The 27,453-nt window shown below is 39.4% G+C and overlaps 1 protein-coding gene across 1 annotated transcript in view; it reads right to left on the bottom strand.

The window, feature by feature from the left end:
- The window catches only part of RORA (RAR-related orphan receptor A), a 682,068-nt gene that overhangs the window by 89,817 nt on the left and 564,798 nt on the right, over window positions 1-27,453 (bottom strand). The gene's annotated exons all lie outside the window — the stretch shown is intronic.

Here is a 27,453-nt window from a genome sequence, read left to right as displayed (position 1 = left end):
GCTTCCCCGCGCCCCTGGCCCACGCCCCGGCCCCCAGCCTTCTCCCCACAGCCCGAGCACCTGTGATCGTTTAGACGCTTTCTGCTCTAAGCGCCCGGCTGAACACGCGCCTGACCTTCTGCCCTCACCCGGTGGGGCAAGAGGCACGCAACCCCGCGCTATCTTTGTACTACCTACCCGGAGCCCCCAGGGGTGGTAAAGGTGCGGAAAAGTGGGGGTGATTGTTCGGGGACTGCAGTCACCCTCATTTCCCATTGCCAGCTGTAGTCTAAAGGTAGAGCTCTCTCCAGGACTGTGGAAAAGGCAGCGGAGTAGAGTAAAGAGACTCCACCAGCGCAACGTCCCTGCCCTCCCACCCCCACCCCAGGACCACTGATACCTAGAAGGAAAGCAGAAAGCTGTGCAGATCACCTAAATGAGCTACACTTGCCAGCCTATTTGAGACATTAAATTATCAGGTTCTTCCATATCCAGTATTTTCTCCAGCGAACCCATTTACAAGCCGAAAAGACTAGTTTACACACCTTAAAGACCAGACGTTGTGATGATGGTTTGGACAGGAAGAAAAGTCCTCTGAAGGTCAATTTTATGAATTTTAAATTGTAGCTAAAGCTAATTCCCTTCAAACTTTGAAGTTTAGTCCTTAAATTTAAAATCGTGACTTATCAGCTCAAACTCGTTGTGATGGATTTCACATACTATATACTTAGAGACCTACTTAAAAATTTTGGAAGCATGTCTGTAGCATTGAGCATAACAGAAAAAAGTTATCAAGTTTGCATACCTCGTATAGTTCTTTCACACGACTTCAACTTTAATTTCTTTCCCGATTGTCTACATTTACATTTAAAACTTAACATACATGATTATTAATTATTGGTGATTCAACAAAGAGAATCATAACATTTTCCTCCATGTAGCTGAACTGTCTCAGCCCCTGAGTTGGGCCATAAATTAAAACACATGCACACAATCAGCACTGTAGTAAGCCAGGATTCATACATTCATCCCCACTTCCCACTGCTGACTTTTAGCTTATATAGTGCTCTGATTTAGAAAGTTAAATAAATCCATTATACCTAAATCAAGCTGTTACTGTATAAAAGCTTGCTTTCAGCTAGTCATCCTGACAGGTTTTCTTTACAGTCTTCCCAAATAAAACCAAAAAATAAGAAAAGAAATTATACAAGTGTGAAGCCAAGACCTACCCATGTTAACTCAGCTGTCCAGCCATAGCGAAGTGGACAAGAGTTTCAAATGAATCAATCATACCCACTGTGATGTTTACAATTATGAAATTAAATCACACCATGTTTCCATGATGCAACTGCATCTCCCAGTGAGGCAACGCCCCTCAGTTACACTGACACCATAATCATTCCTATTTGATTCTTGATTTCCAATGTGCTAACACTTTAGCAAGAAAAGATAATACCATGTTATACTGTATCCTGTCCCAAGTACAATTTTCTTTCCTTTGCACCATTAAAGGACAGAAAAACATTAGAGGCTGTTTTATGCTCAATGGTATATTCTCCCATGTTGGTTGCAATGGAATCTGGATATACGATTATTCACAAAGTGACTTAAAATAGTATCCTGCCTTAGAAGACAATTCTTTGACAATGACCAAATTCATTAGCTCTAGTCTGTTAGACAGCTGATACCACCAAGGCAAATATCTTGCATTACTAGTAATTGCTATTTATTTCCATATCACTTCAAATGAAATCTGTAATTGGGAATGACAAATAACGTGGCATGTACTCCTGCAATTATAGGTAAAAGAATCATTTATCCAATAGATATGCTCCCAATAAAAAAATAAATATAATCTCATAATACTTAAAGTATTTACACATTTATTTAACAAAGACATTTCCAGGATAATGTAATATGACCTTGCCCTTTAGAAATGTATTTCTTTTGCATCCTACAACTAATGAGCAACAGAATTTCAGATATTAAGTTTTAACCTTCCTGTGTGTCTAGATGCTATTTGTAATACATGCCTCTATTAACTGTCTTCCACTTTTAACCCCAGTTATATTATTGTTCTTTATATTAACACAAAGCTCTTGTTAAATGTTGAAAGTAAAATGAGAGACTATTATTTAAAAAAAAATCTCTTAGAATACAAATTTTCTGTGGAATTGTAAATCTGCAACCAGATAGATCAGTCCAGAACAGAAGAATCCTATCTCCTTTCAAAGCCACCAAATTGGAGCCATAAATAATACATATATTTCAGTGTAAACTTTTGCCAACTATATCGAATAATGTAGGAATAATTCTTTGGATTATATTAAACAAATCCTGATGGAATGTTTACTATGGAGGACAATAGTTAAGCAATGCATTCTTACCATTTTTAATATTTTTACCAAGTATTCTGAAGAAAATACAGAAAAAGAATATTGCTTATATGAAGGCAGTTAAACAAGTTGGGAATCCCACTACTATCATTGGGATTATGTTACATTAGTTTTTGACTCAAGTGCTTTTGTTGACTAATTTCAGAATAAGAAGGCACACTGTATACTTAAAAATACATGTAATTCAACCCAGTGTCTTCTAGAGAAGGTTATAGCCCCACATGGTGTCCCTAAGTACTGGATTTCACACTAGATCTGCACTTACCAAGAAAGCAGAGAGTACTTCTGATGCCAGCATGTTCCAAAACCTCCCAGGAAAGTGTATATATTTCTTTTCTTTTTCTTAAGATGACAGTATTTTATGTTCTATTTATTTTTTGTGCATACAAGGCCAAAGGTATAGGGGGTGAGAGGATTCACCAAAGACAGAATGGGCAGTACAGGCAGATCAACTGAAATACACTGCTGAGAGGGGTAGTGGGCAGACAGGAGACGTCTGCAAAGCCATATGGGTCAGCTCCCTGGCCAGGGATTGAGCTTGAGCTGCAGTGGTTTCCTAGTGCTGAGACTTAACCCTTTGTACCACCAGGAAGGTAATATACTGTATTTCTACAGACTTCTAAACAAGAGTATAATCAGTAAGTTGATGCCAATCTTCCCACATTCAGAGGTAATATTAAAATAGGATAGTTGGCTTCATGAAAGTATACTTGATTTCCCATCACATGGGGTTTGACCCCTCATTACACCACCCCAAATCACATACACAGTGCTACCAGGAAGAATGGCAAAGCAACGGATTGAAAAACTCATCCCAATTTGGTAAGTGGTTCCTAGTACAAAGATGATCTCCAAGTTTGCCACTACAAGTGAGGGAGAGCATTTTGGCAATGTGCTCTGTGTTGCTGGGCTCTGATTCTCTCTCTCCAGTGTGGCAGTTTGCTAATTCAATTAATTTCTTTTTAGCTGAACAAGAAAGGGATCAGTGAAAGGTTAATGTGGTCCTAGGCAGCTTGATTCAGCTGAATCCTTTGCCACCAATGCACTGTGATTTGTAGGAGATGGGCCATTCTGGTTGACAGAGAGCCAGGTCACCTAATCTTCTACATACCAAACAGGGTCAGACTCAGGGGGCTAATAGGGGAGCCATGACCAAGGGAAGCTAAAGAGAAGGCACAAACATAGCTCTAATGATCCCAGCCTTGTTCAATTTTGAGTCAGGAAGAAGCCAATGTCTCCTCTAAAGGAGCATTATAAATGGAATCATATTGGTGAGGAATAGAAATGAAAAATGATTCCTAATTATGGGTATTAAAGAGCAAGGGATGAAGAGATGGACACAAATGGTCTGTCTTATACTTTCTTTTAAAACAAATATAGATGTAGATATGAACAATGACAAAACATCTTCTGGATTACACTGTGCTAGGACATAGGGAGAGAAGGAGAAGGCGTAGTGCTTTTCTCAAGAAGCCTGCAATCTAAGTAGGAAAAATGAATGCAATGCTTATACTGAAATATGGTGGTAGCAAGAGACATGTTCAATTTTACATATACACAGTCACACACATCTCACATAACTGACCACTTGTTATGTGTCTTGCACTGTACTGGAGAATCAAACAGGAACAAGGTAGAAGCTCAATACTCAGTTGACTTTGGCTCTGAAAACTCTACAGAAGAGTTGGTGTCCTGAGTCAGTGTGAGCATTCCTATAGAAGGGCAGTGTCTGGCAGCCCATGGGAAAGATGTGTGCACAGCAGTTTGCCCTTCCAGTTGATAGATGGCTGGAAATCATTAGTGTGGCTATTAAGATAATAGGATGTTGGAGGTGAAGGATTTGGTTGGACTAAGACAATGGTAAAGGATTTCTGGGATTTCTGGAACAACATTATCTTGTACATCTATTAGGAAATTCAAGAAGTGGCAGGTGTTTTGCAACCATCACAATGAGAGAAAGGGTAGAGTTCACAAGCATATGGAACTGAGCAACCTCCACAGGACAGGTAGGTAGCAGGTGCCCCATGGCGCACACACCTGCCAAGACAAAGGAAGAGATGCACATTGAAGGCCAGTGGGATCTCTAATCTCTATCCCTGCTGTTCCCAAAGGTTACCTTCAAACTGCTCCCCAAATTGGTAGTGGGGCAGGCCATTCAGGAAATGATGAATCCCTTTCATTAAGAGACTGGCAATATTTGTAACCTGGTGCCTGGGTTGGAGCTACACTGTTATTCTTCTCTTTCTGTATCATTTTGGGTAAGTCATTTTACTTCTCAGGACATTTGGCTCCTCACCTGTTGTTGCATGTTCCCTATGGGAACAGACTTCAAAGGATTCCTGCAGCTCAATTATCTCATGGCTACTTTCAGAATCAGGGCCTACCCTCTCCTCTGTTGGGCAGTGTTGACTTACTTCTCCACAGAGCTTTCTTTGTTCCATTGACCTCTACAAATGGCAGGACCTGCTCTGGCATTAGGCAAAACTGGGTTCAAAATCACCCTTTATCCTACTCACTAGCTGAGCAATCTTGAGCAAACCTCTGTTTCCTCATCTGTGAAATAAGGAAAGCAAAGCCTAGTAGGGCCAGTGGGAAGATCAAATTAAATTATATTCAAAAAGTACAAAGTGATTAGTTTAGGCTTACAAGAGGAAATGCCATCCCCATCCCACCAGCCCCTACATTTTAATACATACAGAGCTTATACCTGACATAAACTATTGGTCGTAATAAAGATGTGTTGAAATGACTATCAGTAGGCACTTTTGCTAAACATTCTATAATTTGAAAAGTATGTGTGTGTGCGTGCGTACGTGTGTGTAACAAGCACTTAGCAAGTACCTAGACTGGAAATATAAAGGTTAATAAAATTAAATTACTCCTTGGTCAGGGGACCTTGTGGTCTAGCAGTCATTTATGTCTCCTTTCTGCAAGAGAGCTTTTTCAATGAACAATGACAAAACATCTTCTGGATTACACTGTGCTAGGACATAGGGAGGGAAGGAGAAGGCGTCAGTGCTTTTCTCAAGAAGCCTGCAATCTAAGTAGGAAAATGAATGCAATGCTTATAATGGAAGGCAGCGAGTGTGACACATTCTCCAAGTGTTCCAGAAATAATGTGCTATGTAAGCCAACAGTAAGAGAGGTTACTTTGTGTAGGGTTAATTGTAAACTTATGAGAAGAGGGACTTCATGGAGGAGGTACCACTTGAGCTAGATCTTAAAGGATAGATTGAATTTAGTGGATAGTAAAATAATTAAAGTCATCTTAGAAAAAAAGTAGAACACAGTCAAACACTACATAAAGACAGGAAATGTATTTCTCACATAAGGAACAAGTTGTAGTGAAGGTTTATAGTAGCATAAAGTACATCTGGATAAGAGAAGAATAGCCTCAAAACGTAGGTTGTACTATTTTTTCTTCTTTCCCTCCAAGTGCCTAGTATTGAGCTCTATATACTAAACACGTTCAGAGAATGAGTCTTGACAAAGTAATTGAGGGCAGAAGAAGAAATTGTGCTTTAGAAAATAAATCTCTTTGTGGCTTGCCTATTTCATATTCTTATTGTAAGGATTAATAGTTGGTTTGATAGTCATAATGTTAAATTATACTTAATAAAACACATAGAGCAAAAGGAGTTCCACATCACAGCACACTGAGGAAGAATAAAACTGGAAGTGGGTATTACTTCATCAGAGCGAAAAGCTAAGCAGAGCATTTTGGGATGAACAAGATAAATTGAATGTTATTTGATTTTGTCTCTCATCCATTTCCGTTCTGAAAATTATCTGAGACAGTTCTATTAATATAGATGCTTCAGATATAGGCCATCTTTTATTTTTTAAGAGCTATCTTAAAAATATATTTTCAGATAATGGAGAAAGGATAAGCAGTTACAGATGGTTTCCCTTATTTTTGTCAAGCATGATCAAGGAGTGCAGAATGACATAGGCATTGCTGGGAAATCCGATTCTTGCAGCTAGGAGTCTTTCAGGAGCAAATGCTGGCATTATTTTGCTCTCCAGAGAAAATATGTTTCTGTTCAGTCAAGCAAAGTAATCAATTATTCTGCATTATGAAATACTCATTTTATAACTATTGACATTTCAGACAGCTGTGCCACATGTCAATAGTGGTTTAGATGCTCACATTTAAGCTCCAGTATATAGGATGGGATTCAGTGGCTGACAGTGTCTGATCAGAAGACTATCCCCTGCCCTCCAGAGTGTACTTACTATTTATGTCCCATCCTGCACAGAAATATGCCATGAGAAGTGAAACAAGAGGAGACTTAGGTGTAGTTATGGAGGTGGTCTGCATTAGGTAGTACATTCAGAGGCTCCACAATTCACATTTGATTTTGAGGATCCGGTTAAACCTTGCATCCCCAAAGATAAGTTTCCTAAATCAGAATGGCTTTCCAATAATTATACAACACAGCCTTTATTGCTTTTACCTCTCTCTTTGGTTAACAGTTCTTTGACTCGCTCTTTGTGGCTGGTACTTACTAAGTATTTGTTTTAACATTTAATTTACTCAGAAATTCTCTTTTCAGAGATGAGGAAACTGGGACACAGAGAAATGAAGTAACTTATCCAGGAAGTCAAGGCTACTAAGGGGTGGATCTGTAAGAACCTCTATGTATAAACTGATTATAGTAGGGTATGCTTTTTCAACTATACACTCAATGCTCAAAAAGTTTTTTCATTTTATCTTGAACTGCGCACTACCACCTATTTTGAAAATGGCAAACAGACTTCATCAGGAATTGAAAATTACTACTCTAATAAAATTTAAGCATGTATGCAAGAAATTCTTTTATCACTAGCTGCTGTAATTGAGCAGGTTACATGTATCATTATGAATTATTGCACAATTTACTAAATTATTTAATTACTTACTAATGAAGAAACATACACGGTTGCAATTACCCTGTTTGAAAACAATGTTGCCATTTGTATATTTCAGAAATACTTGCTGCACTTTAAATTAACTCTTGAGAGGAATTCTCTCCTTTTGGAATAATTAGACAACTCTAAATATGGGTAACGAAATGCTAGCTAGGACAACAAAGACACTAAGAGCTATAAAAGTGAGTGCTGGCATTTCTGAAAACACAAATATAAGAAATCTGTTCAATATATAAAATGTAATTTCATAAATCATGTGCGTCAACAGAAAAAGCACAATATAGAGATATTGCTTTTTATTTTTCCAAATCCTATCACTGATATCAAATCCTCCTTTGATAGTTATCACAACATTTCAATAATACAACATTGCCTTTACCTATTTTAGTCACTTAACAAGTATTTTTGATACTAATCTTCCACAGAGCCACTTAATTTTCAATGTACTTTGAATAAATTGTTGCCTATATTTATTATGCTATTATAGTCATGCATGGACTTTTTATTTATAAAAAGACCTAGTACAAGCACAGCCTCATGATGTTTTGACATTTTTAAAATATCATAATGCAAGTGAGAATGAGTGACTTGTCTGTATTAAGTTCTGGTACACATTATTGAGATGTTGTTGATAATGCCATTGGATTTGTAATAACACATAAGTGTAATAACAGTCCCAGAAAACCCACTTGTCCATTATTCTAAAAGTAAGGTACATATTGTACCATGAAACTGATTTGCATAAACTAGACTGTAATGATGATTTGATGTACAACATCTTGGTTCTTGTAAATCCAACAAAAATAATGTGGCAAAGTCATTGTAGACAAGGAAAAGTGAAAAAGGGAAGTATCAGAATTGGAAGCTACACAAATAGGTGATATGATAGGTCTGCCTGCTTCTAAGGATATGAACAGCGCACCCATTCATGAGAGTTGCCTTTCATGAAGTAATCATGTCTGAGCAACATAAATCACATTATTATATTTATTCTGTTGTCTTTGTTTTGTCTTCCCTCTTATCCCAAGGTAAGGATGCCATTTAACTGGGTGGCTCAAATCAAGCAAAAATTTTGATTTTGTCCCTTTATGAATAATACATGTATTGGAATTATAGTACAGTATAGCTTTTACATGTCAAACAGTCAGCATGAAACATTTTCCTGCAAACTAGTAAGAACCATGTTAAATTTAAACATGACAAAGCAAGAGAAAAGGAGCTACGTTTTATATGTTTATAGCATTCGCTGTTCAATTCATAGTGTAACATAAATTACTACTTAGTGTTTATTTCATACAGCATTTTACAACTAGAACTAGAGTAAAAACACATGGAGTACTTTGTTTTAATGGTATTTTCTCACATTGCTGTGACAAATAAAAATAATTGTATTTGACTCGTTCTTTAGAAACCATTTCTTCTTGCCTCTTATTAAAGAATAATTTACATACTGTAAAACTCACCCTTAGCATACAGTTCTTCAAATTTTGATAAAGTAATTAACCATCAACACAATTAAGACATGGAATGGATGAATCTTCTCCTCTCAGATTTTCCTGTGCCCCTCTGCAACCAAATTACTTCCCTCTCCCAAAGCCTGGGAACCATACAACGGTTTACTATCCCTTTAATTTTGTCGTTAAAGAATGTCACTTAGAGTTCTCCCTGCACCCTCCTAGTGGCATAGCGGGTTAAAGCACAGCACTGCAAGCGAGCCAGCCACTTCAGTGGGAGTTCAATCCCTCACCCCAGAGGTGATCCACATGGTTCCACAGGCCTCTCCTGCTGCCCCTGCTGCTCCCCTCAGCAGTGTACTTGGTAGATCTGCCTGTCCTGCTCCCTATTCTGTCTCTAGTGAAGCCTCTCACTGCCCCTGCACCTTTTGCATGCACCCATTTCTGTATGCATAAATGAATCTTTTTTCTTTTAAGAATATAACTTAAATGAAATATCATTTAAATTAAAGTTTCCCTCTGGCTTCTGTCACTTGGCATATACAATTCATTTCAGGTACATCCTATCTTGTTGAGCATATCAAACATTTATTACTCCCTATTTTTGAGTAATATTTCATTTTACTCAGTTTTAATATTATAGTTTATTCAGTTATTCCCTAGATGAAAGACATTTGTGATTTTTCTATTTCTTCAGCAATCACAAATAAAGCTGCTATGAACAGTTTTTTGGTGGGTGTGTGCGCGTGCGTGTGGACATTCATTTTTATTTTACTTGGGTAAATAACTAGAAATGAGACTACTAGATCATTAAGGGTTCTGGGGGTTTAATTAACAAGAAATGCCCCATGGTTTGGGCTATGCCCTTGGCATTCCTCTTAGCAATGTATGAGAGTTCCAGTTGCTCTATATCTGTACCAGCACTCAGTACTGTCAGATATTTATCTATTATCAATTGCTGTTATTAGAGAAAGGTATAGTGTATAAAGTCACTGGGATCAGAGACTTAGTAAATACTAATCACTGACCCTAGGGAAAATATAGGGTTAGCTCCTGTGAGTCTGTCTATGCTTATAATATTTTTGTTAACAGGCAATAGGTAACACTGGGTTTTTCTTTTTTTTTTATTTAAGGATATCTTATTTGATATATAATTGTTGTTTCATTAATGTAGAGCTCACAGCCAACAGCACTGAACAGAGCATATTTCACATGTATTGTCTCTGTGAGGCACATCACAGATTCCTGCACTTAGCAACACTAGCCAACATTTCAGGGCTATATTTGAGGGACATTTTAAATAGCCATATCAATCCACACACAGCAAAACATTAGAAAAATGTAACATTTAATAGTTGGAAAAGGACACATGTTTACAATATGAGCCCTGAAACATGGAGGCACAGCATTGCCTTGGAAGGTGTTAGGATGCTGTGCAATGTGCATGCCTGAGAATGGCTGCAAATACTGATTTAGTGTTGTGAATAAACTTCAGTGAGAAGGTGAGCTTGCACAATCATGAGAATCAAAACTGTCAATCAAACAACGAAATCAATCAACCAACCAGTCATTTTTGCTATTGTACAGTCTCAGTTTAAAAGTCATGGGCATCAAGAGATCCTGAACAAACTGCTAGTCTCCCATTGGCATCCTACTCTTCCTTTTCTGTAAAACCAATTCTTTACAATTATTAGTAATCATTATTCTTATTTCTGTCTTCTTCACTTTATTTTAGACTCTTAAGAGGCAGAGAACACTTTTATATCTCTTGTAACAGCAAAGTTTAGTCTAGCACTTGACATATACTAGCTGCTGGACAAATATTTGTTGAATAAAGGAGTAGCTATTTGAAAGTAGCAGGTATTCAGGAAAGAGCACTGGAATTGGAGCTGGAAAATTTGATTTCCCATCTCAGTTCTGACTTTGTGGCTGTATGCCTGGTGACAAGTTACTTAAATGCCTTGTGTTTCACAGTTTCCTCACCTATAAAATTGGAAAAATAATACCTATCTTTCAAGATTTCCTAGAGATTTTCAAGTCAGACAATAAATATGACAACCACCAATATCTGGCACACAGCCGAAGGCAATAGTTGTAATGGCTTGGGAACCACACCAGGTATTTCTAAATGGAAAAGCAGCATAAAATACACTGGTGAATAGCATGCTGGCGATCAGCACAGTACTGGACTCTTCAAGCATTTGGTGTTGTATACTCAGGAACTAAATTGCTAAGAAAAATTTTCACATTAGAAGTAGATGTTATTCATTCTGTCAATCTAGCCACACTACTGGATCAAAGGTTGCATGCATGATATCCTACACACAGGTCTTCATAAGAACCTATGATTTGTCTACTCCATTTAAAAAATATGTTCTGAACATTTACAAGTGATTCTTCAATAACATAGTTTTTATTCTCTAGATATAAGATTTTTTTTTCTCTTCAGATACTGCTGAATAAAACAAATAATTAAATTTAATTGCCTCTTATGATTTCAAGCCAATAAAAATGAATAATTTCTATAACATGATCAAGATTCTCCTGAGCATAAGTCAGTCTAACCAAATAATCTAAATGCTAAAACAGAGTGGAAAAGAAGCTGCATAAACAATACAATGGTTACATCACTCAAAATTTATACAGAGGATTGCCTTACAAAATTATGATGATCAGATATGATTAAGTGACACTATTTAAGATTATTGGTCTTTAGTAGATGCCAAGAATGATGATTCACTGACAATGCAAGCTAATGGGAGGGAGGGAGAGAGGCTGTGTATTTGATTACAAAGCAGAACAGCTAGGTAAAACTCTGAATTCATAACCATCATTCTGTGTGGAACTTTCCTTGTTTTGTCATTTACATTCATTTTAACTTTACTTGAAACAACTTTTTTTTTTTAAGACAAATTCTCATAAGAAAACTAGCAACAGGTTTAAATTAATCATAGGGTTTAAAACATCATTTGCCAACAGGCATCCTCCAAGTGTTTTCCACAGGGGCACATCATTTCCAATTATTTCTAGGCTATTCTAAATGATCTTGGACAGGGCTACTGAATGAGTTGACAGGGAAAAGGAAGACATTATGACACTGATTCTCCAGATTTCCTTCCAGAACATGAAATATTTGGGGTTGGCCTAGAAGAACAAAGCTTGTTTAACAAGTTAAGCTTCACTTTAAAGCTTTCAGTTTTAACTGAGGGAATGCTTCTAACATATGGCAGCTGAGCTCTGACTTACAGCAACCTTCAAATTCTGGCCAAAATGTCTGTTTCCTGCGATTGTGTCTGATAGGCCTCTGCCTCCCTGGTGGGGCCCAGGAGGCATTCAATAAATGCCAGTGCTACAAAGAATGAATGAATGAATCAATGAATGAAAGGGTTTCTAATTATGAGCTACACATTCCTCCATCAACAAAATTATCCCATAGGAAACTGCAATGTACTCAGAATGCATATCTAGGGAGAGTTCTATTTTCAGATTCTTTAATAATTTGTTTGATCATTTATGCTTATCTTAGTCTTTCTTGATTTTTTTTTAAAACCAAGGTGTGAAAAGCAGAGAAGCATTTTCCAGAACATGAAAGACAAATAGTCCTTAGAATGTTTCATTTGTGTGTTGTTTGTGAGTGATAATTATTTTTAAAACTAAGTTAATCATCAGATATTTTCTGGGAGTAGACTGTGAGAGAGACAGACCAAGTAAGAAATTTAAAAAAGAAGTTAAATGAGTCCTACTCTTGCTTACATACAAAAAATTGTCATTTAATTAGTAAAGGAGTGCAGACTCTGGTATATTTGCAGGTATGGCAAATGGTGATCTAAAGTCAAAGTTGTCAGAGAAGTCACAAAAGATGCTATACCTCATCTCACAGTTATAGGTCTCTGATTAAAAAGGCTTATGAAAGGGAACACATTAAAAAAATCAAAAGAAATCAAGAGGAAGGAAGAAAGAAGGAATTTTATTAAATAAACAACTAAAATTTCAAGAATGAAAGTTTGTCTCTATACTTAAAATGGGGAGTCTTCTAGTACCTATTGATTCTTAACTAAGATGAATTCTGACAACCTTGAAATCTCATCTGTCACTACATAAAATATATAAAAAGGTACAGTAGAAAAGGAGCAGAGAGTTTTAGTCATTGAAGCAAGGAGAAACAATACATATTAAAGGAAAAGATTTTAAAAAATGATAAAAAGTTAGACATAAGCATTCAGAAAGTATGGCAACTGGGAGCTATTTAGGATCAGGGCAAACAACCAGTCAGGCTGCTGGAGTTGGAGGCCATCCTGTATTGCAGCATACTGCACACACCACGATAATTAATGTTTATAATGACTTTAAGGCTTGATGAATGGATTAACCCATGAACTCTAAGACAGAGACTTACAAAATATATTTAGAAAGGCTGCCCACACCCCCAAATAAAGTGAAGCAGTTTATGCACTTATAGAGTTACACCTCAGAAAATTACTTTCTATGGAATAGCCCATTTTCTAATAATGTCAGTGAACATGGCTTGGGTATACATACCTCAACTAAAAACTAATTATGTCAGGGCTTGCAATGACCAATATGCATACATACATACATACATATGTATATATATATATATATATATATCACTATTTTGAAGATTGTTGGGAGAATAAAAAGTTTAATGTAGTAGGATAACTATTTGATGCACGAGTGTTTGATTCAATCCTAATACTAGCCAAAACAAACTGTTAAATACTTCCCTTTCTTTTTAAGCTTCAATGTGTGTGTAATATTTCCTTGAATTATGAGTATGCAGTGCTGAGGTTTAAATATGTCACAATATTAAAGTATTTACTGTTTATATAATAGCAATTGTCATTTATATGACCACGTTTCACCTTCTGGAAGCCTGGAGAAGGGAAGGTTAGCAGTTATAGTAATTTTAATGGGAGGAAAAAAAGAAAGAAAAACTTGGCGTTGTTTTCGTTCTGTGCAGGTGAAATGACAGGTTTTTGGAAGTTGGCTTCCTACGTGTGCACACACACGACACTGACACCTTCTTCATGGCTGTGACAATTCTTTTTCAAAGCTGCTAGGCCGTTTCCAGGGCAGCTGCAAAACAGCCGTGAATACTCTGTTCATTTATTGGAGTCATGGAAACTGCTGCCTCTACACCTGCCAGGCTAGATCCATACTGCACACTCTCCCTGGCAGGAGCCTAAGGCCCAGAGATGAATTCTCTCTGCTCCGGGCTAGACAGAGTAGGGGAACTACTCCAGGGCCACACACTCAGATTTTTATCTCTTTCACTCAGCATATTGCCTGGGTTCCTGAATAATGGGTTTTGCGCTAAAATTACCATGGCCACTTCCAAATTGCTATTAAATTTAGTATTTTCACTATGATGAGGAGGATTGTATACTGTTGTTGTACTGAAAACTGATTTCTTATCTTTTAGACAGAATTGATACTCTAAGGAGCTCAGTGTGGCAGGTATTAAGGAAGTCTTTCTTTAGAGGATTTTTAAAAGTGAAACAAGAGGCTGTCTAATGCCTCTTTCAATTTTTGGTTACTAATTATGTCTTACTTTTGATTCATACACTTTTACGTGATTTCTTTGCTCCTGCTTGGCTCTTCAACAGTACACCACCAACAAATCACCAGTTAATTGTCAACTAATGGCAACTCATGAAAATTTACAGAAAACTAAGTATAACTCTTATACACAGAGCATAAACCAAGTATGAACATCTATGACTTTCATTTTTTCTGGGCTTTTCAGTATGACAGTGACACATGGGGTGTTTTCCAGGGGCCTTGGTTCCCACCATGACATAGACCTTGGAAGCTAAGACTATATTTTGGAGGGTATGTCTGTCTGTCTCTCTTTTGAAAGATTTATTTACGTATGCATATAGAAATGGGGTACAGACCAGAGGTTCAGGGGCACTGAGAGTCTTCACCAGAAGCAGAATCGGGAGCAGAACAGACAGACTGATGAAGTACATTGCTGAGGGGAGCAGCGGGCTGGCCAGGAGAGGTCAGCTGCACCATGTGGGTCACCTCCTGGGCAGGCGGGGATCAATCTCACACTGAAGTGGCTGCAGCTAGCTTGCAGTGCTGGTCCTAACCTGTTGCACCACCAGGGAGAGCCTGTCTCTCTTTTTCTTTAATTGATTTAAATGTTTCTGGGAACTTTTAATATTTTATTCACTCAGATGGGGGAAGGGAGAAGTCCAGGTAGGTTGTATCACAGGTGTTTACCAATAGCATAAGGGAGTGGTTCTTATGAATAATTCTAAAACGAACCTCCTTCACATTTAAGGGATGCTCATTTGGCATCTCTGCCCCTCACAGCTTTGTTCTTACCACCCTTTGCTTGTAGGAAACAGTGAATTGGTTTATAGAAGAACCACAAGGGGTTCTACTGCCATTTAAAAATTATTGGTTTGCTACTAGAACTTTTGAAATAAAATGTGAACTATTAAATTGGGCAAAATAACATATAACATTAATGGGCAGGATTGTAGATGGAATAAAACTGCGGTAGCCTTAGGAATGAATAGTCTATATAAATTCTCAGATAGAGATACGGACAGACCCAGGTCTCATTCCTATTCAGACAGACAATACATATATAGATAGATAGACAGATCTGTGGAAAGCCCATAAGATGGAAATGAGGTGGTGAGGTGGCCTACCTTTCATCATTTGCAATGATCAGAGACAAAACCATCTATGAAATAAATACCTGCTATAACAAAAACTGTTCCAGCTCAACTAAATGGGAAGACACAGAAGAGATTGATAAAAATGAAATCATGATACACTAATCCGTATCCTATCACCAAAGTGGTTGACCAAAAAGGGGCCCTCCATAGTTGTGTGATGAAAGGCACAAATCATGGACTACCCACTGGGACAGCCGGGCCAGAGAAGTGAGGGGATGGCCTTTTCTTCAGAAGGCTGAATGGCTGGACTCTCTCAAATGAATAGCTAACACCATCGCAGAACAGACACTGGAGATGAAAGTGGAGGCCAGCGCAAACACAAGAAGGGAGGAAAGCCATCAAAGGTGTGGAAAATAACAAAAGTGCAGGGACTGATGTGATCAGCACCCAAATGCTAAAACTGCAGCGCAAGAGAACTCTTTGAAGTTGCTAAAGAGATTTAACACAATCTGGAATGAACAAAATTTGCCATCATATAGAACAGAAGGGCCAACAAGAGACCTTAAGGAAGGACAACCTAATGGAATGTAAGCCCAGCAAAGAGGTCACTTAGTGATATCCTTTTGAACATTTCCATCATTCTAAAACTTGCTACACACACACACACACACACGCACACGCACACACACACACACATGCTTGCTTGCTTGCTGCAAACATGGTTCAGGGTCTGTGGAAAATTTTGATGGGAGCTGCTCATCACAACTCCTAAATAATTCAAGGCTATGGCGATCCATTCGATCTTCCACTCTGAGGACCAGGAGCAAAGAACAGACACGGGCTTTATCAAAGCAGCCTCTAATCTTTCCAGCACATCTGCAATGTCCATCTCACCAGGGGTGACCTTATGAGTGAACTTTGGGAGAGATGTGCTCTTTGGTTTTGTCTGGGCTGTAGTTTAATTCAGCAGGAAGCGGGCTGTGGCTGGGAACCATAGCACAAAGAAAATCATGGTAAGGAGGTGAAAAATGCAGGACTGATCGACAATAAGTGAGATGAAATAAGTGGTAGTTTTTTTACGAGACCAGCAGAAAAAAAAATATGATGGTTTATCACTTTTAAGGCTCACTTCCCATTGCTGCTACTAAGAAGGCAATGATAGAAAACAGCACAATTGAGCAGTAGCAGCCAGAGAGAGAGAATGAAAGGATCAGAGGAGACTATTTAAGACAGTAGCCAATCCAGAGTAATCACCTGAATAAACCTTTAAATTTCACTTAAGTGCAATGAGGATAAAATGCATCATGAAGATAGAAATATAGAGACTAAGAAGTTATTCTGTTGTCATGCAAATACTTGTCAAGAACATTTCTGAAATAAGAGTGTTTTGGTTCATGCAAGGTAAATAATCAGGTGATCAAAGGTGATGTATCTATTTCTAGTAGCTAAGAAGTGATGTCATCTCAAATTCATAGATTGTTGATCTTTCCTATGCTCACCTTTAAACTAATTTTGGACAAAAAAGAGGAGGAAGGAGGAATTTGTAGGGTCAAGTCAAAGGGGGTTTACATAGAGAGGGAAATAAAATTTCTTGTCCCACTTGACTATCTTCATTCTGCCAGACTGCATAATATGGCATCAGCAGTGGGGAATGGGAAATTCCTTTTTTTTTGAGTGGATTCAATCTCTCAGACCTCAAAAGATCTCCAACTGAGCCCCCAGAGCAGGGATGGCTGGAGACTGGCTCTGGTTTTTTCTGTCTCTCACCCTAGGCTATCATTGCTTAGCTCACCAAGGGTCCAGCATGGGAATATGGCAGAGGTGGAAAGAGAAATGGATTCCATTTACCATAGCTTTAACGCTGCTCTAAGCCTTCTGTTGTATACTAGAGCATCTTATCAAAGCGAAAGTGAAAAAGTGAAAATTTTTTTTTTTAATTATTCCACTCCACATTTTACTTCCTTTGTAGAAAACAAACTCACCATCCTATCTCAAACAATCTTATGTTTGGCAAAAATAAAGAAGGATGGAGTCTTCTTTGTATGAATGGTTTAGAGTACACCAAGCACCTAGTAGGTGCTCAATAAATACCCACCAATAGGCAGCGCCTGTTTCCTCTGACAGCTGGCCAGGGACGCAAGCTGCTTTGGGAAACCTGATGAAGAGACCCGCCTTTCTGGCAGAGCCATCCTCACTCTTTCATCACTGTACTCAAAGATATTACTGATGTTGGTCCTCTGGTTTTGCTGCTTTTTTCCTCTGACTGGACTAACTGAGTCTACTCTGCTCACTAGCTGCCACTTCAGAATCCTGTCACGCAGCGGAAGGCCAAAGGACATTTTCCCCTAAGTCCTTTTAACTTCCTGGCATTCCGTTTTTCAACCCCACATTAAAGGTGCTGATGTTTCATCCTAGTCCTACCAGCCAATGGGTGGCCTCAAGTTCGACTAGGCAGGGCTTCTATCGGCTCTTTCCCTGTTGGGCACAGGGAGAAGGAACCCAGGAAAATGTTTCCTCAAGCTCATTTTGCAATTTTCCTTTGGATGCTATCGCCGAAGTTCTGAGATCATATATTAAGATACAGACACATTCACAACTAACATACAACAGATGTCAACTTGGGGCCACAGTTGGCCAATAGGAGCTATTTCTTGTAAGTTCTCAAAAATATTTTTTTTTGCTTGCCTTTCTCTCCCTCTGCTCTCGCTCAATGTCCAGTCCTCTTCTGATCCATGCAAGCTGGTATACTAATTCTGTTTCTTTTCCAAAACAAGACTGCCAACTTGAAAAACAAAATGAACCTCCTCTAATTTTGGCATGTTTCTCCAAGCCTCAACTAACCCCGGGCAGAAACCCCTGGATGGGTGCCCAGGGGAAGCCGGAGGTGAGAGGCTTCATTTTTACCTGCCTTAGCAAACAGCCACCTGGTATGGTCTTGAATTCGCATCTTTGCTGGTCTCGGCATTAGCAAACGTTGGCAGAGCAAGTCACCTAAGTCACCTGTCCCGAGATCTGAGATCTGAGACACCCCCACTCCCATAAGAATCTCTCTGTGTCTCTCTGATTTACTCTGTTCCCGATGGTGAAGTATTTTCTGCAAACATGAAATTAGTTTATATTTTAAGGACTTTGGAATGACTAATTTCAACTAAGTTAAACAGGGCAGAGGAGGGACTCCCGAGTGACTCGATCTGTGATTCTTGGGAAGAGTTTAATGGACATATTTTATTTTTGTTCAGGGTGACCTCACAGATCATTCTGTAAAATGCCCTTTCTTATTTTTTTTTTCCTTTTTAAACAAAGTAACTACAATCTTCTAGGCATTTCCTATAGAAGAAGACATCGACGGTAGTTTATCATTCAGACCACTGCTCAGGAAATTTTTTAAAAAAGTCCACTTTAAAATTAAAAGTGTAGGTGAAGGTGATTATATCTTTCCAAAGTCAGTAAAACAAATGTGTTGCATAAGTCATTTCAATTCAATTAAGAGAAACAGGTCAGATGCTAAAATATTAGTAAAATCAATTACGAGTAATAGGTCTCCTGTTAACAAGTATCACTACAGTTGCCTTCCTTATAATTTCTGAATAAATTTACATATGTTTCATATTCTTCGTATGCCAGTAATATATATGTGTGTCACCTTTCATGCATTAAAACCTTCTCCACTTCCTTTCCTTTTTCATGTTTGCTCTGAAATGGCTTGGGAATGACACACGGATTAGCCCTTGCTTAGTGAAGGTTTTCCTGTGGGGGAGAAAGTCAGATGGTGAGTTAGAAGGACTCTGGAGTCAGGCAGTCCAGTCTTGAATCTCATCCTGTCCCTTGTCAGCTGGGCAGGAACCTTCATCCTCTGAGTCCTGGTAATGGTACCTTCCCCACCCCCACCCACTTCCACCCACCCAGGTGGAAGTGAGATTTAAAAATAATAATTAACTGTCACAGGTACACCTGCATGCCAAGCACATGGTGTTCATGAATGTCTTTTTCTTATCTCTTCTGAAAATCCCCCAAATCACCAATAGGAAGAGGATAATAATCATAATATTTCAAATTTGATGGCTGGCTTTGGTGTTAGGATTAGGGTCATAAAAGGCATGTGAAAAAGTGGTGTCAAAGAGAAAGATTTTCTCCTTTATCTTTACTATTTAGTAAAGGGTGCATCCTCAAATTCTTGTGTAGATAAGACGGGATAAGGTACCTGCTGTAACCACAGTTAATCTTTCTTGAGGCAAACAGGTGAGATCTGATGTGAGGAAATTGGGGGGGGGGAACCCATAACATTGACTCTATACTATAATTACAGAAATGGCATGTGTATGGGCAAAAAATGAAAAGGGAAAATCTGAAATATTGTTTGGTAGATTAGTGAGAAAAATGGTTACATTTCTCCCCCTCCTCTTATTATTCTTATAATCAGGCTGAATATTTGGGTGGAAAACAGATAGTTTGAAGATTGGAGATTCATCATTTTAGGTTGATGGGTTAGCTAGTAAATATTTAGGAATAGCTCAGGAATGGGACATAAATATAATTTGGTCAGTGGAATGTTTTCCTCCTGATAGCGCAGGGGGAGTGCGAGTGTAGGTCTCATAGAGCAAGAAGGAGGAAAGAGGACTCTGGAGCACTGCCAACAGTTGACGAGTACTGGCTGGGAGAAAGTGGGCTTTGGATAGGAGTTGGGGGGTGGGAAGATGGTTTAATAAGTGAAAAAGAGAAAGTTGTAGAAGCAAGGTAAGCAATGTAGGTACATGAAGGGGTTTCTTTGTGTGTGTGTATGGGGGGGGGTACATGTGTCAGAACACCCATGAGGTGTTCTGATAAACTTGCTATCTTGAGAAAAGATCCCAGGGAAAGCATTCCAGAGTTAGAATATAGTTCCCTAACATATGACATTATGGCTTATAAAGATAGCACTTTTGCCTTTTGGCTCTGTGAACCATGTCTGTGTATGTTTGGAGGGAGGGCACGACACAGTAGAAAGACAAGAGTTTTGGGACTTGGCAGACCTAGATGCAATCCCATCTCTGTCACTCACTAGTTGTATCGGTTGGGCAAGTTACTTAGCATCCGAAACTCAGTTTCCTTAATTAATGTTCATCGTTATATATACTATTCAAAATTGTCACAAAACAATATGATTACATGCACACACTCATACATATTAACTGCCTGAAATACAGTAAGTTCTCAGTAATGCTCTGTCATGTTGCAGGGCATTGAAAAGAACTTCCATATTAAGATAATAAGAAGTTTATGAAGTTAAGGTTGTGGATCCATCAGGTTTACATCCATAAGGAGGGCCCAGAAGAGTTTTCTCAGGGAGATAGGACTTTAATAGCCACCAGTGAAAATAGATGGCTCGATCCCATGGGCCCTTGCTGTGCTTTCTAGAACATGGTGGTGGATTAGCTGCCATTTCCACAGTGGTCAAGTCCTAATGCTCTCTGCTGTTTCTTCATCTTAGGGCTGGAGCGTCTGACTGGCTAATCACTCTGATCTCTGTATTTTAAATCCTTCAGTATCCTATGCATAGGGTCAGAGATAAAGGGGGAAGAGAGGATTTCTGTTTTCTATTGAGCCCTGAGACAAACTGTTTCTAGGTCCTGAAGGTTTTCCTCTCACATCTGGGAACCTGATAATAGAAGAGAAGACCATCTCAGTAGTATCTTTGTCCTGCACCTTCAACCTATGTAAAATGAGGAAGGAAGGGATGATCCTCCCTACAGTCTTAGAAGAAGGGGCCCCAAGAAATTCTCAGGAATGGGCAGGTAACCCATACTTGGGGGATCAGCAGCAGTCAGACAGGAGAAGGCTTACAGTGGTTGTGAGGTTACCCCATCACTCCACAATAGGCAAACCCTGCTAGGTAGGCAGGGACGAAGGTGAGCACAGAATGGCAAGGGTCTGGGGAAGGTGTTTTCTCCCAGTCCAGCTCATAAGGAAACTGTTTATGTTTTCTGTTTGCCAGAAAACCTTTGTGCATTGCTGAAACCTGTTTGTCCTGAACTCCTAACAATAAACACATGGCAACCAGTTCTCCAGATGACAAGTTCTTTTGTTAATGAGCAAGGAGTGACTGATGTGGCCCTACCTCTACCGTGAAAACCCTTAGCTGCCTGGAGTCTTGTGGGCCAAGGTTGAGGCACTGTTTTGGAAGGAAATCTGTTTTCTCACATGCCATTCTGCTCCTTCGCACGTGGACAACTCATACGTATTATTGTTGTGGGTGTGTCTCATTCGGGCAACTTGGATTTATTTTTTCCCAAAAGTGCCATTGCTCCAGGGGCAGAAATGTATCTCCATATGACTCACAAACATTCAATATGAAGAGTAAGACATTGTAAATGTACTCACCAACATAGAACACTGCACAGCCTGCTGAAGGTATGCATGCACACACATACATGCGTGTGCATCTGTGGTTTGAGTATTAACAGGAGCATGCAAACTCAAGAACATGTGACTTGATAGTACTAAACAATTAAAATGTTGATCAAAGCCAGTAGGGGTGTGTGTTTCCCCAGGGTGGAGCTATGACAAGGTGGCGGTGCGATTGAGACCACTGCCAGCACATGCACCTACTGCCTCTGCCTCCTCACCTCGTTGTCTATTCACATCCGTCTCCCACACTTGCCTGGCAACCTCCCATGGCACAAGTCTGTCGCTGGTTGATGAAGACTGAGAAATTTTGACTTGTGTTGTTGTCTTATTGGTATCTATCTGTAACCAAAAGTTAGAAAATATTTCTTGTCATTCTTATAAAGATTCTGAAGGAAATCTGGAGTCTCGAAGAACACCAAAGGAGTGTATGGGAGAAGGCATGAGAGATCCTAGTAGTCACAGGGTTTAAGAGAGTCTCACCTTTGAGTCAAAACACATCCCAACGATGTCAGAGCCACCTCCTAGGAAAAGAGCTTGAAAAAGGAAGCTTATTAGGTAAAAATAAAGGGATTTTCTCTGGGTAATCTTGCACTCCTCACAAATAAGAATGATCTTACCCTTTGCTATGGCTGGGGCTAATACAGGTTTGGCCCATCTAGCTCAGAGGTTTGCTGAGTCAGGAGTGAGGCAATAAGGAACCCCCTTGTGAATTACAACTGAGATGGAAAAATGCACAAAATTATGTAAAAATAAATTATTATATTATTAAAAAAAAAGAAACCCCCTTGTTTTCAGTACAGTGAGATTTATATCTCTGGAGAATTCTCAGAAGAAACAATGAAGATTTGATGAAAATACTATCACTGCCATAGACAACTTCATATTAAAAAATGCATTTTTGGGGAAGCCTTCCATAACACAGAATTGCTCTCCCCTCAAGAAAAAAATGAAAAACAAACTTTCAGCAGCCCCAAGTTGTTTGCTTTTGCTTGTCAAAGGCTGGGGATAGATATTTTCTTTGCTGTCATGTCCTTAAGGTCAGAGAGTATCTTTAGCTGGCACGCAGTTACAGTTTCAGAGTCTGTCCTGGTGCTTGGCACACCATAGGTAGAATTTTTTTGTTCAAATTTGTTAAATAAATGAGTGAATAAAAAAGTAAATATTGCATGGGTTCTCAAGTGGTCACTGAAACAAAAAAGAAATTATATATAATTTATCCTAAGACTATGAAAATACTAATCTGGAAAGAATTATGAACTTCTATGTTCACTAAGCATTATTCACAATGGCCAAGAAGACATAGAATCAACTTAAATGCTCATCAATGGATGACTAGAGATAGAGAAACTACGGTCTATATATTCAATGGACTATTACTCAGCCTTTAAAGAGTTGAAACCTTGCTTTCTGGAACAATATGAATAGAGCTTCAGGTGATCATGTTAAGTGAAGTAAGTCAGAGAGTAAAAGACAACTACTAGGTGTTTTTACTCAGTATGTGGAACATTCACAACAAAAAAAGTCAACCTGGCAAAAAAGAATAAAGATAAATCTTAGACTCTGTGAAAAATAGGGTGGTTACCAGAGAGTAACCAGCCATGAACGATAGGGTATTGGTACGGGAGTTTTGGTGGAGGGAGAAGAAAGCCTGTTGACTAGTGAAGCTGGAGTTCTGAAAGTCTATACAGTTTTGTAAAAGAATGGTAAATCAATAAAATTTGATTTAAAAAGTTACACCAAGGACCAGTGATACTGGGCTATTTTTACCTCAGAAACATGGTATCAAAAGGTGAACTTTGTACTGTGCCTTGAAGGGCAGTGAAGTCTGAGGTAGCAACTTATCAAGAAGCAGAACTGAGACAATGAGAAAATCTCTTAGGGAAACCCTGTTCATGGGCTTCCTCAGAGGGACTGGCCATAGAAATGTGATGGCTCAATTTCAGTTATAGTTTCATAGCATGATTGGATGATGAACTATATTAATCAGGAAGAAATATACACAATAAACAAGAGTCATACACACGCGCACACACACACACAAACACAAACACACAAAAACCTGTAACCGAGAGTTTCTCAGTCCAGTCTTTACTAAGACCTTCAAACTTGGTGACAGATTTTCCCTATGGAGGAAAGAAAGCCTGACTTCCTGTGACACTTAATGACAGCTGCTAAGACCAAGGTGGGGCAGAGCTGTTTCAGAGGCGACCACGTGAAAGACTGGGTGGCCCTATTTATACAGGCAAAGGCAGGAAGGCAGCTGGGGAAGCAAGAGGCTTGAGATGGGTGTTGCACTCTTGAGAGTGATAATGCTAAGTCAAACTCTAGCTCTTGAAAATAGAAAGACAGAGAATTGAGTAGGGCTTGTATCTAAGGCAGGCTGTAATGATCAGATAGGGTGAGGGCTATTACAGGCCACAAAAAAGCTGTTAAACATTCTTCTAAGTATTGCCACACATCTTTATTTCCTGGGCCATTAATGCTTAGCTTGGCTGGTTTTCCCCTCTTGTATTCCTGGAGGCAGAGGTATCTGGGGACTCCAAGAAACTGATGGCAGCACCATCCTCATAAACAGCAATGGAGTAACCCTTGAGTATCAGAACTAAAGCCTTCCTCAATGTTGACCAAAGCCAAGAGAAAACTTCTGCTCTATTCCTCCCTTGCTGATCCACACCTCTCCACACAGCCCACCACAAACACAGGTAGTACATACTGACAGAGCACGTGCATGGTATTGGTGCGAGCGTGTGTGCGCGTGCGCGCGCGTGCACACACACACACACACACACACACACCTGAATCCAGTCCTTCTGCGCACAGTTCAGGCACCTGGCACACAGCAGTACCCAATAGATAGGTCAAATATGGAATGATCAGATTAAAAGACTAGGAACAGGGTACTTATTCCATGTTGTACTTGTCCCTACCATCTTTACCTCCCTATAAAATTGCACAGACTTAATTTTTTTCCATGTGAAAATCATGATACATAGTAGTATGTTTGTTGAACTTTTATATTTGTGACTGATATACAAAATCATTTACTTTCTCATTTCAAAATAGTAGAGTCATCTTTCCTGTGAACTTTACCTTTTATATATAATCCAGTCTTTACCTCTCATAAGAATGCCCCAAATAGCCACTTCCCAAATTTTGATATCAGGAGAATAGACATTTTCTTTAGAATTTTTCCTATGTTGCCATTTCCCTGAATCTTGCTAATCTGTTGGGTTTGAAGCTTATGTATTCGTTTTTTCATCTGCTTCAACACCTCCTGCTGACACATGCCCAAAGGAGAGCTCAGCTTAAAAAGGGAGTGGTCTTTGAAAACACAAACTAGGTGTTCCCTGTTTAAATGCAAACTTGACAGGTATTCTCACAGGGAATACTGGAACCTTTCCCTCATCAGCTGTATAAAGGTGAAAACTTGTTCCTGGCAAACCAGTTTACACGAATAGATCCTACATGGATTCTCCCTTCTTGTGGTTCACTAAACTCTAATTGCAATCATGTTGGACATAAGCTGCTTATCGTAATGTTTCATAATGAAAAGTGCACTCCAGAATTCAATAATCAGTAATGGTTTCTTTGATTTAAAACATGATTATGGTAATAACACAAGTACACATCTTCTCCAGGAGATCATCTTTCTTTGGAGACAAAGACAAGTTCTGATTCCTCCCAGTATTGAGGATGGAAGTTAGTTTTATACACTGTCAGCAGCTGTTTTCACTTTACATGCTCAAGATTGGGGGTTTCAGACTTGGCCACTTATAGTCACAGAGGATGTACCATGATGGTTCCTTTGGAGTCCATTCATAATCATTAGGGTTAAGGGATATTTGCTTTGCTTAGTTGTTTTTTTGTTTTTTTTTTTTTTTACATTTTATTGCATAAGAATATCCTAATGTAAAAGGAAACTGAAAAACCCACTCATAGTCCTGGAAATTAAATACATGAACTGCTTTCCTCCTTCTCTGGTCTTACAGTTTTGACATCTGTCTGCATGCAAGTTGGAGTTCTCTTTGCCTCCATACTTTCTGAATCATGACTTCATCCTAATGAATCATGATGGCCATAGCACAAAGATAGACCATCCTGACCATCTTGACTCACTGTGGTGCAGGAACTGGCAGAACCATCAAACTGCTCAAGATTAGGGACTTTGTAATCTTAAGGTGTTGAACCACAGATATTGCTTGAGGTACTTTCTATGGAAAATGCATAGCATCTTTGCCTACATTTCAAGCCTTAAAATACAAGAAGCAATTGTCTACACACAACTGATCCTTTTGGTTTCATATACCCAAAGCTGCTTCAGACTTAATTTTCAGAGTTCCACTCCCCACCTATGAAGCCGCTCCCTTGAAGACTCTCCCTTTCTTTTCAACTCCGGAAGCTCCTGTGACCCCTGTTTCTCACCATCTCCCCTTGCTGCTAAAATACAGATGTTTTACCCCCACCCTCACCCCCAACCAAATCCAAATGCCTCTTGAGTGAGGAATCTCCCTTAGATTTCTTTGGAGTTTCCAGGATATCTATACAGAAAGGATTAATCTGTATTTATAGTTGATCCAGATAACACTGTTGATGAGATAAACTGTGAAGTAGGAAAATAGGTTTAAGTGAAGATAATGTAGAAAATATGAAAAAGACTTTATAGTAGTAGTTCAAAGGGAAGCCAGGCACACCTTATGTTCCTTAACCTCAGTGTGCCAGTTTCCTTATCCAAAAAAAATGCAAATAATAATAGTACCTACTTCACAGGCTGTCGTGAGGATTAAATGAGTTCCTATTTGGAACGTGCTTAGAACAGTGCCAGGCATGCAGCAAATGCTACGCACGCATGTGTCAAATGAAAATAAAAATTAAATAACATCAAGATGCCAAAATCTACCACAGTGCCTGCCTCGGGGTTAGCCGCTGGAAAAGGTTAAATTCAACTGTGTCTTTGTGTTGTCACACTTGAACCAGCCTGGGCCTGAGCCTGGGATGAGCGCTGCCAGGACCAGTGAGCTGGTGGGTGACAGCGCCTTGCAGGAGGGGAAGCTCTGAGAACACGGCAAACTCAGCTTCAGCTCAAGCGTCCTGGGAGTAGCAGGTTCTGCCACAAACTGGGTTTAGCTGGAGCGCTCTCAGGTCTGGGACTTGAGGCTTTTCGGGCGAGGAGAGAAGGAGCAGTTGCTGGGAGCCCGGGCTCCCTGCCGGGTGGCTGCAGCGGTGAGGGGTTCAGCCCGGAGCCCCGCCCCAGCCGGAGCCCGGGAGCGGGAGCCGGAGCCGGAGCAGCAACCGCGCGGAAAGTTACTGCGTGCTAACGTGGCAGGAACGATGCAGGGCCCGGGGCTGCCAAGAACTGAAAGCCCAGGCTGCTGTTTCTCAGGCTCACAGGCACGGCTCTTCTCAGTCTAGTCTATACACGTTCCCCCGCACAGAACTGGTGCCTTTCAGCAGTTACTAAATTTTGGGGGAGAGGGAGGAGAAAGAAGTTGAGGGAGTGGCAGTGAAAGCATGAGCCAAGCTCCCAAGGATGATTTTCCCCCTTGCCCTAAGATGCTCCTAAAATGAATGTGTAATTTCACCGACTGTATCTTGTGTTGCTGAACTCTCATCTCATAGATTAAAAATAAAATCTGCCCTTTTGTTGCGTTTAATTCACCAGCGGCTTCTATTTGT

The sequence above is a fragment of the Condylura cristata genome, unplaced genomic scaffold (assembly GCF_000260355.1).
Source record: "Condylura cristata isolate star-nosed mole 26May11 unplaced genomic scaffold, ConCri1.0 scaffold00023, whole genome shotgun sequence".
Taxonomy (NCBI): Eukaryota; Metazoa; Chordata; class Mammalia; order Eulipotyphla; family Talpidae; genus Condylura; species Condylura cristata.
Note: the sequence above shows the minus strand (reverse complement) of the source record. Positions and strands in the feature narration are given on the sequence as shown.